Raw genomic sequence first — 16084 nt, forward strand, 5'->3', positions numbered from 1 at the left:
ACTGTGCTCATGTCTGTATCAATGTATTCAATGAATGTAGCACTGTGGCAATGTTTGGGAGAAACCAGTGGTAGTAGTTTACAAGACCCAAGTATGACCTGAGTTGGGACACATTTTCCGGTTTTGGGTGCCTATAGCACTCCTGCAGTCTTCACCTGTGACTTAAGTAAGCCATGCTTGTCAATGACATGCCCACAACACAAGATTTCATTCTTGAAAAACTCACTTTCTCTCTGTGTGCACAGACCATATCACTCAGCCTGGAAAGCACATTGCCAAAGTTCTGGAGGTGCTATTCATCATTTTTGCCGGTCATCAAGGTAACATTGTGTTCCTGGGATATTGTGGAGCAATTGATCCATTGCTCTGCCAAATTGATGCAATGCCAAAGACCAGACAATGATACTGGAACAGTCCCTTGTGAGTGTTGTTTGTGAGGAATTTCCTGCTTGACTCCTCACTCTCCATTTGCAGATGGACTTGTGACAATGCAATCTTTGAAAACCACTCTCCACCTGCCAGAGATGTGAAAATGTCTTCTAATTGTGGTGGAGATACTGCATAGTACTGAGCACTGGGTAGATGCTCACCTTGAAATCCCCACATATGCAAACGGCTCTAGCCTTTTCTTGATCACCAGAACAATGGGCGTGGCCCCAATAATTCCACTCAACCATGAAGAGAATCCCGCATATCTCCAAGTGGTACAGTTCAGCATCCTCTTTAGGACGTAGTGTGAAAGTCACTGGACAAGCTTTATGGAATCTTGGTATTGCTTTTTCATCCAGTTGAATTATGGCCTTCATGCCTTTGAGTTTACCCATTCCCTTCTCAAAGACTTTCTCATTAGCATTAAGCAGCTCTGCCAGTCTCTGGTTCGTGCTACCATTTGGGCTGCCAATGCCTATTGATGTCACACTGAGAACTTTGATTGCGTGCCTGTCCAGTTGGACTTTTCTCAATCATTCATGTCCGAAAAGTGTTGGTCCTCCTCTTTTCAATACACAAAGCTCTAACTGTTGTGTTTAACTTCCATATGTCACATTTACTTTCAGTTTACCTTTGGGAGACACTTTTTTTTTCCTGTGTAAGTCTTTAGGGTCATTGAGGTCTTCTCTAATGGCATCTAAGAAAGAGTCTGTTGTAGTTAGCCTCTGGAATTTTGGACAAAGCTGACCCTGTATCCAGCTTCATTTTCATTTTTAAACCAGACACATCTATTGTGATCCAGATGATTTTGTGATCTGCTTCAGTAATACTATGCAGTTCTAGGCATGACAGTTCACCTTTGCCAGACTCTGTGTTGTCTGATTCTGTTTTACATTCGGTAACTTTATGTACTTGCTTGATTTTGCATTTGAGACGTTTCATTCAGTTGTGCTTTTTGTCTGCCTTGCACACTCTCTCCATATGACCTTGTCTGTGACTTTCTGCACACTTCTTCTTTGAACCAACCGTCATTTGTATCCTGGGAGGATTTGCCACATCAATAACATTTTTGCCTTTTTGCACCATTCAGGGACATTTTGTGCATTTCACATTCCAACCTCCTTTTCTGTAGTTCTACTGCATCCTTTGCTGCAGTCTCTAATAATATGCAATACTCAATGCCCATTCAAAGGTTAGGTCTCCTTTGGAAAATAGGCTCTTTTGAGTGCTTTGACTATGCTGTTACGTACCCCGTAACTGGGTCACTTACCAGCAAAGATAGAGAGGTCCGTTGAAGTCTGATGGTACTATTTTTAACAGTATTTATTGATAAAAGTACACAAAAATAATATCAATGCAAACATACAGATGATATACGTCGTCAATACTAAATCTAAAAGCGCGGGTCTAATAATAATCAATAAGAAATAGCTCTATCGTTGTCTAGGGGATAATGTATTGTCCGATGGAAATATAAAAGTCACTTTAGTTCATTCAAGCTGCAGCGTTTTGGTTGGAGAGAAAGACAGGTTAAAACTTGCCCAATCCTTTTATGATGTCAATCCTTCAAGAGTCGTTGGGAGTTGATTTCCCCGTTGTTAGCTAAAAACCGTTCTTCCGTGGTAAAGGCTCACCGATTCCAGGGCAAATGGAAAAGGGCGCACGTGGCCTTCCCATCGGCTTCCACTATTACGGGATGGCTAGCGTTTCTTCTGGTGCGTCTGAGGGGCTGTTCCCACAAACCCTCTTTTATCCTGACTCACAGGGTCTCAGATGTCAATCAGGTTGAGATGATGCAATCCCTCTGCCAACCTCCCCCTCGGTTCATTGCCTGGGGCTTCAATGCATCATACAGGATTCAATACACAATTCCGTCTCCAAGAGACAATAGCCGGTATCAATGGGTCCATCTTTCGGAGGCCAGGACACATTCCAACTCTTTGTGGATTCTGCATGTCTTTCTCTCATTTCCTGGGTCTCCCGAACTGACTCAATAGTGATCTTGTGATTCTCAAAAAGGAGGGAGCTACCCCGCACCCTTCAGGGCTGTGGTACATTCGTAACAATGCATGCCACTTACAAACTGTCCCTTAATGCATCAGAAAGTCCATCTCTAAAGTCACAGTACTGGGAAAGTTTGTGCAGTTCTGCAATGTATTCAGAAAGGCTTTTATCTTTTGACTGGTTCCTTTTGTAAAATCTAAATCTCTCAGCTATTGCCCATGCTTTAGGGCTCAAGTGATTTTGTAAAATTGTAATAATTTCATCGAAAGCCGTGCTGGCTTTTCAGGGGTTACTAGGTTGCGTAAGAGACGACATCCTTACACCCATTATGGTGTAACTGCAGGGGCTTTCTTTAGCTCCTCCACATTTTTCGCACTACAATACAGTTCAACCCTGGTGATATACGACTCCAAGTCTTCATTAGCACTATCAAATTCATTTACTTTCCTGAGTGAAGCCCTCATCATGTTATTTTCACTTGTCTTTCACTGTTGCTACGCACTGTACTCACGGCTTTGTTAGCAGCCATGACAGCCTTCTCCGTACTGTTTAACTCTTACACTTTCATGCCAGAATCGTGCCGTCACTGTCGATGCAGTTCGTGATATTTTCTGACATTCGGGTTTGTACTTCATCACCATTTTGTTGTGTCTGTGCACAACTACAGATATATTAAATAAAAGCATGCACACAGGTGGTGGCTTTAACTGGTGCATTCACATGGCAGTGAGAGAGAGAACAACGAGTATGCGTAGACAACAGCACATGTACAGACAACAGATCAATGTGTAGTGCTGCGGGGGGCCTTGCTCTAAAAGAAATAGACCCATACATTACATTATAAGCAGGAGAAAGTCTGCAGGTGCTGGAAATCCAAAACAATATGAGCCTCACCTTTTGAGTTCCTCCAGCATTTTGTGTGCTTAGCTAAGGCCTTTGTTCTCTCAAACCCTTCCCCTTCTCCACAAGTACTGTAGAAACTTAGAATAGGAAACTCCTGGGTGTAGAGCAGAAATCTGTAGATGCTGAACAGCTGAAGTAATATTTAAATAATGCTGGAGCTAGGAAGTTAGTAGAATGAGAAACAGGATAAAGTTTCAGATCAATGATCTTTCATCAAACTAGAACAAGTTCAAACACAATCAGGTTTTAAATTGCAATGAAGGGGAAGGGGTTGAGAGAATGACAGAATGACTGTAACAGGATCAAGGCCAAGAGTATCTGAAGCAAATGGTGATGTTGTTAACTGAAGTTTTAGTAACTGAAATTATCCACCTGGGAGAGATATAAATGGAAGAAGATGAACACAGAGGAAAATAAATGCTGGAACTGTGACGTGCAAGAGACAGGAATTGGTATGACCAATTTTTGTGATGACAGGAATATCAGGAAGAAACCAAAATGAATAATCCTCTCAGCAGTTGCGGATGAGTATGATTGAAAATGCTTCAGCCTTGTCTTCGGTGGTCATACTGAGATCCAGCCTCATTGAGAACGGGAATGTTTATAGATTGTCCTTATTCAACATCTATTACTACATGTGGCCAGTCTGCAGATCTTTAATCTGATTCACTACATATGAGAATGGTCAGCTCGACCTACTTCTTGCTAACTGGTATGCATTTTGACCTTTGCCTCAGTTTCACCAGATTAACATCTTTTCTTTTTGTCTGCTGTTGCCTTCTGCACTGTCCATTGAACCAGGTTTAATCTCTGGGTTAACAGCATTGGCAGATTGAGGGACATGCCAGGCTTGAAGTTACAGATTGTGCTGGTATTCTTTTCCAATGCTGCTGGTGCTTCACAGTACCTGATAGATGCTCAGCTTTGATTTGCCATATTCCTTTCAGCACAATTGTAATGCCACACCGTATGATGGATTGTATCTTTGGTGAGAATACAGCACTTTGTCTCCACAAGAGCTGTACGTTCTGGCACTGTAAACAGAAAATTCCGACTGCTAGTCATGACTGTAAATGACCAGTGTATCCAATCACTGCTCTTATATCTGATCAGACCTTAAGTTACAAAGGTGGAGCATGAACAAACTAATGGGCAGCCATTGCATCGAGTAAACAATGTGCCATAATATAGTCCACGTTTGCAAAGCACAGTCAGATAACATACCACTGTAGTACATGTTACAACCATTTTCAACATTTACTGCAAAGTTAATGACATTCTTTAAGTCAATAAAGATGCATTATGAGGATTGACAGTGTGCGTGTTCCATCTTGGCAACTTTAATAAAGCAGTTATTTGATTTATGAAGAACTATTTGCTTCATATTCAATCTGGAATTTAACAGGCCATTTTCTATAGACAACAATAATAAACTCAAAAGAACAAGAATTTGAAGTTTTCCAAGAATGTTCAAGAACCCTGCTTTATCAAAAATACTGCAGGAGCTCTCTGTACAGAAAATAATATTATAAAGTCGCCATAATTTTCTCTGTATGTCATAACATTCTTTTAATATATATGCATATATGAGCAGAGAAATGTAAATGGCGTTTAACCCAGATAAGCATGAGGTGTTGCACCTTGGGAGGATAAATGCAAGGAGACAGTATACTGCTCAGGGCAAGATCCTTATTGTTGCTTAGCAGAGAGATTTTGGCTCCATGAAAGTGTCTACACAGGTTGATAGCATAGTTAAGGAGGCTCATGGAATACTTGCTTTTATTAGTGAAGGCATTGAGTTCAAAAGTCAAGAGGTTATGCTGCAACTTCATAGAACTCTGGTTAGGCCACATCTGGAGTATTACATACAGATCTGGTCTCCCCACTACACGAAGGATGTTGAGGCTTTGGAGAGGGTGCAGAGGAGGTTCACCAGGATGTTGCCTGGTTTAGAGGGCACGTGCTATCATGAGAGGCTAGACAAACTTGGATTGTTTTCTTTAGAGCAGTGGAGGCTGAGCGGAGATCTGACAGAGGTTTATAAGGTTATGAGATGCATTGACTGAGTAGACACAGAGTAACTTTTTTTTTCCCAGGGGAGAAATTTCCCAAGGCATGCACTGAAGCTGAGAGGTTCGTTCAAAGGAGATATGAGGGGTAAGTTTTTTCTTTACTCAGAGAGTATGGATGTCTGGAATGCACTGCCTGGTACAGTGGTAGAAGCAACTATATTAGAAGTTTTTAAGAGATGTTTAGATAGGGACATGAACACGAGGAAGAAAGAAGGATATGGATATTGTGTAGGTAGAAGATTGCTCTTTGGAGGGTTTTATTGATTTACTTTTTAGCTAATTGGGCCAATATTGAGGGCTGAAGGACCCATTCCTGTGCTGTACTATTCTACGTATAATAAATCACTGCACGATTTCCTCAGCTTTGCAATACATAATGCTTCTCATCATTCAAGATGCTTCATTTCTGTTAACCTGTTCAAAAACTTATACTGAAATAGAAATATTAATAATGTTTAGAAACCCAAATGCTCAATAAGAATATGTATATTTTCCCAACACTTAGTTAACTAGCATACATACTTAGAAATTAAATTGTGTGGTTCCTTAGTTTTGTGCACAGCATCATTCAACTTCAATGAGAAATAAATGATAATGGAAAAAATCAGGGGCTCACCATGAATTCCAAATTGTGATTTTCTTTCCAGGTCTTGCATTTACCTGGTGAACTAATACAGAGAGGAGCCTATTATTCTCCAGAATATTGAAAAAGTAAAAGGCTGTGAAGCTGGCAAGTTTTATATAATAATGTTGGAAATGTTCAGTAGGTCAGACAGCATCTGTGATAACAGAAATTGTTAATATAATTGGTCTGTAACATTAACACTATCCTTGTCCTACAAATGCTACCTAACCTGCTAAGTATTTCCAATGTGCTTGTGTTTAATATTGAGCAACACCAGTCTGGGACAACTTCCATTCTACTGAGCCGGGGGACAGGAATCCCTTTCACACTGACTCCCTTAAGCAATGTGCATATCTTGTTCTCACTGCAGGGACAAACCACATTCACCAAGGCCAGCTCAGCAGCCTATGCAATCACTGAATAGCTGACACAATCGGTTGATTCAATAACTATCATAACTATGTAGCTCCCTCAAAATGATCATCAATAGCCCAACCCCCACCAATACCTACCCAACCTACTCATTCTCACATGCCCCTGACCATACTTCCAAACCCACAATTTCCCATTGAATCCTGATCTCTCATCCCATAAACAACCCACCCTCACTTAGTTCACGGTCCCCATGATCCTACCCTGTACCTACAGCACCTAATCACTTCTGTGCATTCACAATGACAAGTGCACTAAGGATGGGCCCTTCCTAGTGTAAGACTGGGTCAGTCAGGCAGATACCTTGTTTCTTGTGTGTTACTGGATTTTCCAGCAACTAGCCTTGATCCAAATGCTTACACAGACAAGGGCCCAGAACAATCATACAGTATTAAAGAATACTGCACAGGGAAAAATAAATGAATATCCAACTAAGATGCAAGTAACACTATACATAGAAACATAGAAAATAGTTGCACCGCCATTCAGTATGATCATGGCTGATCATCCAACTCAGAACCCTGTACCTGCTTTCTCTCCATACCCCCTGATGCCTTTAGCCACAAAGGCCATATCTAACTTCCTCTTAAATATAACCAATGAACTGGCCTCAACTGTTTCCTGTGGCAGAAAATTCCACAAATAAAATGAATGATATGTTTTATGTCTATAGTATTAATTTCATCATTCAAAGACTAAGAAAATGTCCGCTGAACATTATATCTATTTGACAATACAAAACTGTGTAATTGACCAAATTGCTTCCCAGTGGACTCTAATCGTAAAGAAATCCAAACAGTTAAAAGAATAAATGAACCAAAGAACGTTTCTAATTCACTAGCAATTTTAAGTCACTGGCTAAGAGTATGCTTGAGTGGTCAGCAATGTCTCTCAGGATGATCAACCCTCTTTAGCAGGGGTTCCCACCTTTTCTATGCCATGGACCAAAACCATTCTGCAAAGGGTCGGAGGGACCCCAGTTTGGGAATTCCTGCACAATAAACACCATGATCAATTTGAGAATGAAGCTGCTGAAAAAGTAACAGCACATTTAGTGAGTGTTGCATAATAGTTCATCAGTCTGCAGCCAGAAGGATTGACTGGACCAGACCTCTGGATTTATATTAAATCTCACAACTCAGCCCTGTGGCACACAGATCAGAAGACTGAGATTGCTGAAAGATATAAATCTTGTTCTCCTGTTTCCTTCCATCTCTACCCTCTCCAGCACAACACCAATGAAGGATACTGGCCTGCAGTCAAATATTTGCGGAGTTCATTACTCTTGTTTCAACATGCTGTGTGACTAAGATCCTTTAGAATAATTAAGCTGAAGTCCAGTGACTCAGAGCTAATGTTTCCATTCTGAAATTTCAAACAAGGAAGATGAAAAGTTTTATCACTGGTCAGTGCTGAAATAGTTTCTCCCTCTAGGCAGCAATTAATTAAGAAATTGGTGTAGGAACATTTAGATTGTGGAAGTGTACTGTGGAGAATTAGCTAAGTCGTATAATGTTTGTAACTGTCAAGAAACGCCAGGTTGATCAGCAATGACGCCGTTATGTGAGAAAACTATTGCAGCAGAGTGCCAAGACAATGGGCTGAATTATATGTGGTTTGCTACATTGCCTGACTCACCACCTACATTTACCCTTTCCAGCCTGGAGGGAACTGAGACCAAATGGGCTGATTTTCTACCAGAGTTATTCCACATGATGAAATCTCACATGCTGGAATGACCCTGAAAAATCCAGGCTTCAGTAGACAGCTCCCAAGGCTCCGGAACATGCTGAACATAGCCTTTAATATTGGGTGTTGGTGTTCATTGTGATCAGCTGATAACAGAGTTGAATTTTAAACAATAGCTGGGAGGTGAATGATGAAGAACAAGGATGAGAACAGAAGGCAGAGGAGAGGAAATAGAAGGGGTGAGGATTAGAAGATTAGAAGACCACTGGTAGAAGGTTAGTGCCTTTAGATTACAGACTGATTTGCAGGACAGCCTTGAGAAGAGCCTGGCATGCCCAGCTCCAGAAATGTTTCTCAGTGCCTTAGAGGTTCCCTCGGGCTACAATTCAAACTGTTACATTGGCCGATAAAATCTGTGGACCATTGAGAAACAAAAGCAGAAAACTCGGGTAGCATTTAGCAGATTAGGCAGTTCGTGGACTCTCTTTGCTTTCAATATTTACATAAATGAGAAAGAAATGGTCCCGGTTGATTAAAACTGCAATCTATAAGAATCTCCAAGTATAATTTGTTTTGCACTTGAAGCATTCAATTTCCTCCTCATTAATCTTGTTGTTATGCCACTAACACGCTACAGCAAGTGAAGTGATTTCTTCAATGTGTACTTCATCCCTTTCTCTTCATCTAAGCCTCCTTTGTTCTCTTTCCATTGAATTTCCTCAAGTTCTCAGCCTTTCTCAGGGCAAAGTGTCTACTTTTATTTAACCCAACAAAACTCCAAAGAAATGTTCTAAAGTTAATACTTGTCATCCTTCTATTTTATTTAGATTTTCATTTTTATGATAAATATGGAGAGATATGCCCCAACAGGTGAGAATTAAATGGAGGCATGGTTGCACATTTTTTATTGGTAGTCTACAGGAAATTCAAAGCACGGATTCTTTTATTTGGGGGGAGGTAGGTTGAAGGATTTTACTCCATTCAAATTGTAGAGTGTAAGAGTCAGAATTTTAACTCAAACTTACAGTACAAGTGATTTGCTTTTAACAACTCAGCAGCATAAAAAAGATTTAATCAACTTGCTACAAAACTTAGAGCATTGATCAGCACATGGAATTATGATATTGTAACCAGTAGTGAGACAATGAATTTCTATTATTAAACCTGAAATTTGATCATATTGCAAAAAGTCACTGTTAGAGCACGCACTCACTTCAATAAATAAAGATGCGATAAATAAAGTAATTATCTTTTACAAGCTTTAAGATTGCCGTCATCAATTATTGTTGCTGGTTTATAACTAGAGGCAAATCTTCCAGAACATGTGCTCCCAAGTTGGTAATATTAAGTTGGTTGAATGGTATAAAATGTCTTTGATGATTTCTTGCATTCTTTGTTGAACTCTTATCAATCTGTAATTGGTACATTTGATTTTTGTAGCATATTAATCATGGATTATTTATACATTCCTATCCCAGTCAGCAAGAGATGTACAAGAAAGCCTGATATTCATTCCTTTTCTTCTGAAGCTCAATGTGATGTGAGTGGAAGTCTCAAAATATTGAAATTACTTATGACAACCTATGGCCTTAATCTTGGACAGATTTGGCAACTAAGCTTTTCCTGATTTCAATAAAAAGATAGATACCATCTAGGGGAGCTTCCACTCATTGGCAGATGAATTTCAATTTTGTGTTTACCCACATTGCTATCAGAGAAAATCTATGTTGCTTAAAAATACCTTTGGATAACAACGCCCCTCCCAACCTCTTGAATGGAAAAAGAGGTTGCAAGTGTTGTTTACCACCCAGAAATTGTTGGAGATGATCCTATCCAGCTGACCAAACATTATGTCAGGAATGCTAAATGCTGGAATGCTAGATTAAAGTTTTAGTTCACGCTTAGATCTTGTTAGATCTAACCAACCCTTCTGGTCTGACACACATCTTACATATGACCTCCCAAAAACATATCCACATTGAATCTGCAGATGCTGGAAATAAATAAAAACACAAAATGCTGGCAGAACTCAGCCAGGAGGTAGTGACTATGTTTCGGGCCGAAACCCTTCATCAGGAGTCCTCACTACCTCCTCCCATAGATGCTGTCTGGCCTGCTGAGTTCTGCCAGCATTTTGTGTTTTTATCCACATTGCAGCTGCTGCTTCGATCAATAATCTTTTGTTTTGTACAGCTAGTTAACACATAGTACTTGTGGGAAGCAGGATAGTAAAGGTTAAAAATTAATTGCACAGTTCAAGTCGAAGATGTTACTATAGATGGCTAGGGCAGATAATTAGTCCCCTTATTCAAGAATGTAAAATGATAGCCATTTCATTGGTAAGTGGGCTTCCCTTGCTTCTTCCATAAAAGGGAAGGAACAATCCGAATACCAGATTATCTTCAGGTAAATTGTCTACTTACAAGCTCAAGAAAGTCTGCATATGCTGGAAACCTAAAGTAAGACAGACAAAATGCTGGAGGAGCTCAACAGGTCAGGCAGCACCTATGGAAAACAGTAAACAGTCAATGTTTTGGGCTGAGAAGTTTCTTTAGGACTGAGAGAGAAGGGGGAAGATGCCGGGATAAAAAGAGGGGAGGGGAAAGAGGCAGCTGGGAGGTGATAGGTGAAGCCAGATGGGTGGGGAAGTTCAAGGGCTGGAGAAGAAATAATCTGATAGGAGAGGAAGAGTGGACCAAAGGAGAAAAGGAAAGAAGAGAGGATCCAGGGGAAGTAATGGGCAAGTGAGAAGAAGTGAAAGGTCAGAGTGGGGAATGGGGGTTGGAGGAGGGGGAATTTTTCATCAGGAGGAGAAATTGATATTCATGCCATCAAGTTGGAGAGCACCCAGAAGGAATATAAAGTGTTGCTCCTCCACCCTGAGGAGGCCATGGATTGGCACAGTGGAATGGGAATGGGAATTGGAATTAAAACGTTTGGCCACCAAGAAGCCCTGCTTGTGGCAGATGGTGCAGAGGTGCTCAAAGAAACAGCCCCCAATTTATGATGGGTCTTACCAATGTAGAGAAGGCCACATCAGAAGCACCAAGGACAATAGATGACTCCAGTAGATTCGCAGGTGAAGTGTTGCCTCACCTGGAAGGACTGTTTGGGGGCCCTGAATGGAGCTGAGAGAGGAAGTGCATGGACAGGTCACTTGCAGGGATAAGGGCCTGGAGGGACATTGGTGGGGAGGGACAAATGGACAAGGGAATCACAGAGGGAGTGATCACTATGGACTGCAGAGGTAAAGATACGTTTAGTGGTAGGCTCCCTTTGGAGATAGCGGAAGTTGTGAAGGATAATATGTTGGATGCGGTGTCTGAGAAGGTGGTAGGTGAGGACGAGAGGGATTCTATCATTATCATGACAGTGGACAGATGGGATGTGTGCAGAGGTACAGGAAGTGGAGGAGATGTGAGTGAGGTAGCATCAATAGTGGAGGGAGGGAAGCTCTGTTCTTTAAGGAAGGAGGTCAGCTCTGACGTCTAGGATGGACATCTACATTCTGGGAACAGATGCAGCAGAAGCAAAGAAACAGAAAATGGAACAACTTTTTTTTTATAGGATATAGGGTGGGAAGAGGTATAGTTGAGAAAACCATGGGAATCTGGTACTAAAAAATATCAGTTCACAGTTTGTCTCCACAGATGGAGACTGAGCAATCAGGAAAGAGGAGGGAGGTGTCAGGGATGAACCAAGTCAATTTAAGTGCAAGGTGAAAGTTGGAGGCAAGTTGATAAAATTGACGAGCTCAGCAAATCACTTTGAGGCTCAATTTCGCAAAATAATATCATTGAGATAAGATAAACAATGTAAACTAATTCAGGGATTATAGTTGGTGTTTAATTCAACAGCAAGTTACATTAACATAAACACAAGATTTGCAGATGCTGGAAATCCAGAGTACCACACACAAAATGCTGGAGGAACTAAGCAGGTTAGGCAACATCTATGAAGATGAATAAAAAGACGATGATTCAGGCCAAGACCCTTCATCAGAATTTGGCCCAATATGTTGACTTCTTTATCCTTTCCATAGATGCTGCCTGACCTGTTAGGTTCTTCCAGCTGCTTGTGTCTGTTACTTTATGTTAATATAATGATTTTGGCAGAGAATTGTCCAAAAGTCCTTTACAAGAGCCTGTGAGAAATGAGCATGGAGCCAAGAAGTGAAGTTTAAGTGTTGACTCAAAAGCTTATTGGAATAGCTGGGTTATAGAGAAAAATTTAAAGTTGGAGGAGGTGAAGATGTGTTGGGGTTTAGGGACTGAATTCAAAATAGAGTGATCCCAGAGGTTGTAAGTACAGACAGCAATAAACAAGAAGAAATAAAAACTCAGCAGGGTGGTTGGATGATGCTTTGAAAGAAATTATATTTACATTCAAGATAATTAAAGGTGTGGCAAAGATTTTTTAATTGAAATACAGAGATTTAGGCATCAATCTTGTCTAATGAATACGAAATGGTGGGCTAAAAGATCTGATATTAGATACATAGCTTACGAGATGTAGAAATTTAGATGTTGGGTTTATGGAAGGAGGAGGTAAGATACTGGTGATACCATAATGTTTTAATCAAGCTTAGGAACAAAGGTGAAGATGTCAGTAACTGACTGAGAGGCCAGTATTACTGAAGTGAAAAGAGAGGAGATGAAATGAGATTAAAACTTCAAGGCACGGTGTAAAAGGAGGTCCAGATTTTGACAGTGTTCAGGAGGAGTGCAGCTCAGAGCTGCCCAAATACAATGGCTGGCTATTGTATTAGTTAACTCCTTGATTGGATGCAAAAGCAGTAGGCTGATAACAGAAACAATAAGCTTACCTTGCAGTGTCCAAAATACTCTCCTATATTATATCTCATTTTAAAAGTATATTTTCTTTCAAAGAACATTTTATAGATCATTTCTGAATCCTCTGTAACATACAACATACAGTACATATTAAATTAGTTTGTTTTAATTCCAAGAGTTACCTGCTCTAAATGCTCAAACTGCACTAAAATGGCAAGCAGGCTCCCCAAGTAGAATGATGCAGATTCACAGTACATGGAACATGACAAAGAGCCACACTTGGGCCAGTAATGAGAGAGGTTCCCACCCAGTACACATTATACGATTGTCAACGATTCAATCACAAAAGCTGGCTTTGCAACTGTGACTTTATGTAACTTGGCATATAAAAGCTTCTGGTGAAGACCTCCCTCCTGACTGTCCTCACCCAGGAGGTAACTTTACAAATAAAATGTTGCCCTTTTCACATTCTGGTTGCAGTTTCTCAGTGGGAAGGAGATGACCCCAGCTACAGCATGCTAAATTCCAGGCAAATGATTCACCAGACATCACTGCCTGAAATGCCTCAGAGCATGTAGAATCAGTTACTGTGCGCAGTGGTGTCTAGGAAAGAAACCACTGTGCAAACTTACAGCTGGCAAAGCTCATTTGATAGTGTCTTTGGCTTTCAAAATTTTGTTGATGATGAACAGCGGCATCGTGGTTGATGATTTTGCAGAATGCTGATCTAAACATTGTCTGGCACTTTACCAATATTCCAGAAGTAAATTATATAAAACCTTAGAGATCATAGCTTTAACAACCCTTTCTAAAGTAAACCTTGCTAAGTTTTAAAATACATCTGCATTGCCAGAGGTAAATACTTACTAGGTCTTGAATCTAACCGGAGTAATCGTCTTTTAATCCATCAAATGCTATGGTTTAGTTTAGTTTCTACAGTCTGTTTAGAAGAACTTCAATATAACCAAGAAAACTAGCCTGAGAATGTTCTTAACTTTTGTTCCAAATAACAATTTCCATTCTAAGTCAAATATTTTGACTATAAATGGAATTACCTTCATAAACATAACCAGGCAATTGTAGCTGTAAAGCGAATTAGAGCACTGTCCTGCAGAGTGTTGAAAATGATAAGGCTTGGGTTCTGGCCACGCATTCCTCCATGTGGTGAGCTTCCAATCACAGCCGTGCCATTCAGTGAGAGTTTGAATAAAACCCCGAGGACAGGAATCCAAAGCACGAGAAGAGGAGAAAAACAAGGGAATCTCATATGCAAGGAGCAGAGAAGCCAAGTAACAAAGTGCTTATTATTTCCAGCATCTTTTGATCTATTCATGAATATGTTAATATTTTAAACATAAGGATTTGCTTAGTATTTAAACATATAATATCTTAGGTACTTTTAACCATTCTGTTGGCTTAGGCTGGTCAAACAGTGGTGAGGCCTGTATTTGTTATTGAGATGCAGTGCGAAATAAGCCCTTCCAACCCCTCAAGCCGTGAAATCCCAGATTTAACCCTAGCCTAATCATGGAACAATTAAGCCAATTAGCCTTCCAACTAGTACATCTCTTGACTGTGGGAGGAAACCAGAGCACCCGGAGGAAACTCACATGGTCACAGGGAGAATTTACAAATTCCTTACAGGCAGCCGTGCAAATTGAAGCTGGCTTGCTGGTGCTGTAAAGTGTTGTGCTAACCACTATACTACTGTGCCGCAAATGCTAGAGCATTTCTACTGATAGACAAGGACAATCAAATATAGAAATACAAAAGGTGTGCTTCTTCTGTATTCCCTTCAAAAAAATAAATCACACTGTCTGGCTTCCCAGTCAAGTACTTTGAGTACCTCAAAGTTCTTACAATTACACAGTAGATAGAAAGTAAACTTGCCACAACAAGTTCTTCTTCTTCATGTAAAGCTTAATAGTGATTGGCAGACTAACATAAGGTGTATTACGACCACCTACTGAGGTGTAGTGTGGAGTAAAGAGACTGGAAGTATACTCACCTTAATCCCACCCCCCACCAAAAAATAACTCAAATAATATAAAAAAATCTAATGCTTTTCAGAAAGTCAAATACGCAACAATATACATTATGATGGTAGTGATATCGTAACAAATTATTTATACTATATTCAAACCATTTGTGCGTGGAAGGTCATGTTTGACAAATCTTATTGAATTTTTTGAAGAGGTTATGAGGAAAGTTGACGAGGGTAAAGCAGTGGATGTTGTCTATATGGACTTCAGTAAGGCCTTTGACAAGGTTCCACACAGAAGGTTAGTTCGGAAGGTTCAATCGTTAGGTATTAATATTGAAGTAGTAAAATGGATTCAACAGTGGCTGGATGGGAGAAGCCAGAGAGTAGTGGTGGATAAGTGTTTGTCAGGTTGGAGGCCAGTGACTAGTGGTGTGCCTCAGGGATCTGTATTGGGTCCAATGTTGTTTGTCCTATACATTAGTGATCTGGATGATGGGGTGATAAATTGGATTAGTAAGTATGCAGATGATACTAAGATAGGTGGCGTTGTGGATAATGAAGTAGGTTTTCAAAGCTTGCAGAGAGATTTAGTCCAATTAGAAGAGTGGGCTGAACGATGGCAGATGGAGTTTAATGCTGATAAATGTGAGATGTTACATTTTGGTAGGAATAATCCAAATAGGACATACGTCGTAAATGGTAGGGCATTGAAGAATGCAGTAGAGCAGAGTGATCTAGGAATAATAGTACTTAGTTCCCTGAAGGTGGAATCTCATGTGTATAGGCTGGTGAAGAAAGCTTTTGGTATGCTGGCCTTTATAAATCAGAGCATTGAGTATAGGAGTTAAGATGTAATGTTAAAATTGTACAAGGCATTGGTGAGGCTGAATTTGGAGTATTGTGTACAGGTCTGGTCACCGAATTATAGGAAAGATATCAACAAAGTAGAGAGAGTACAGAAAAGATTTACTAGAATGTTACCTGGGTTTCAGCACCTAAGTTACAGGGAAAGGCTGAACAAGTTAGGTCTTTATTCTTTGGAGCGTAGAAGGTTAAGGGGGTCTTGGTAGAGGTATTTAAAATCATGAGGGGGATAGATCAAGTTGACGTGAATAGGTTTTTTCCATTGAGAGTAGGGGAGATTCAAATAAGA

General features: G+C 40.3%; 2 long non-coding RNA genes across 7 annotated transcripts in view; one reads left to right on the plus strand and one right to left on the minus strand.

Moving 5' to 3' along the window:
• The window catches only part of LOC132398611 (uncharacterized), a 94546-nt gene that overhangs the window by 35968 nt on the left and 42494 nt on the right, over positions 1-16084 (minus strand). Inside the window, exons 2-3 of one of the 5 annotated variants that reach the window (XR_009513714.1) lie at positions 6025-6076; positions 4244-4370 (exon numbers count right to left, since the gene is read on the minus strand). The exons of 2 other annotated variants lie outside the window; for them this stretch is intronic. This is a non-coding gene — a long non-coding RNA (uncharacterized LOC132398611). Of the gene's footprint in view, positions 1-4243; positions 4371-6024; positions 6077-13129; positions 13270-16084 lie in introns of those variants that run through there. 2 more of the 5 variants (XR_009513715.1, XR_009513720.1) reach the window with 2 other exon arrangements.
• The window catches only part of LOC132398612 (uncharacterized), a 55038-nt gene that overhangs the window by 4630 nt on the left and 34324 nt on the right, over positions 1-16084 (plus strand). Inside the window, exon 1 of one of the 2 annotated variants that reach the window (XR_009513723.1) lies at positions 14149-14236. The exons of the other annotated variant lie outside the window; for it this stretch is intronic. This is a non-coding gene — a long non-coding RNA (uncharacterized LOC132398612). Of the gene's footprint in view, positions 1-14148; positions 14237-16084 lie in introns of those variants that run through there. 2 annotated transcript variants of the gene reach the window in all.

This window comes from Hypanus sabinus, chromosome 8 (genome assembly GCF_030144855.1).
Source record: "Hypanus sabinus isolate sHypSab1 chromosome 8, sHypSab1.hap1, whole genome shotgun sequence".
Lineage (NCBI taxonomy): Eukaryota > Metazoa > Chordata > Chondrichthyes > Myliobatiformes > Dasyatidae > Hypanus > Hypanus sabinus.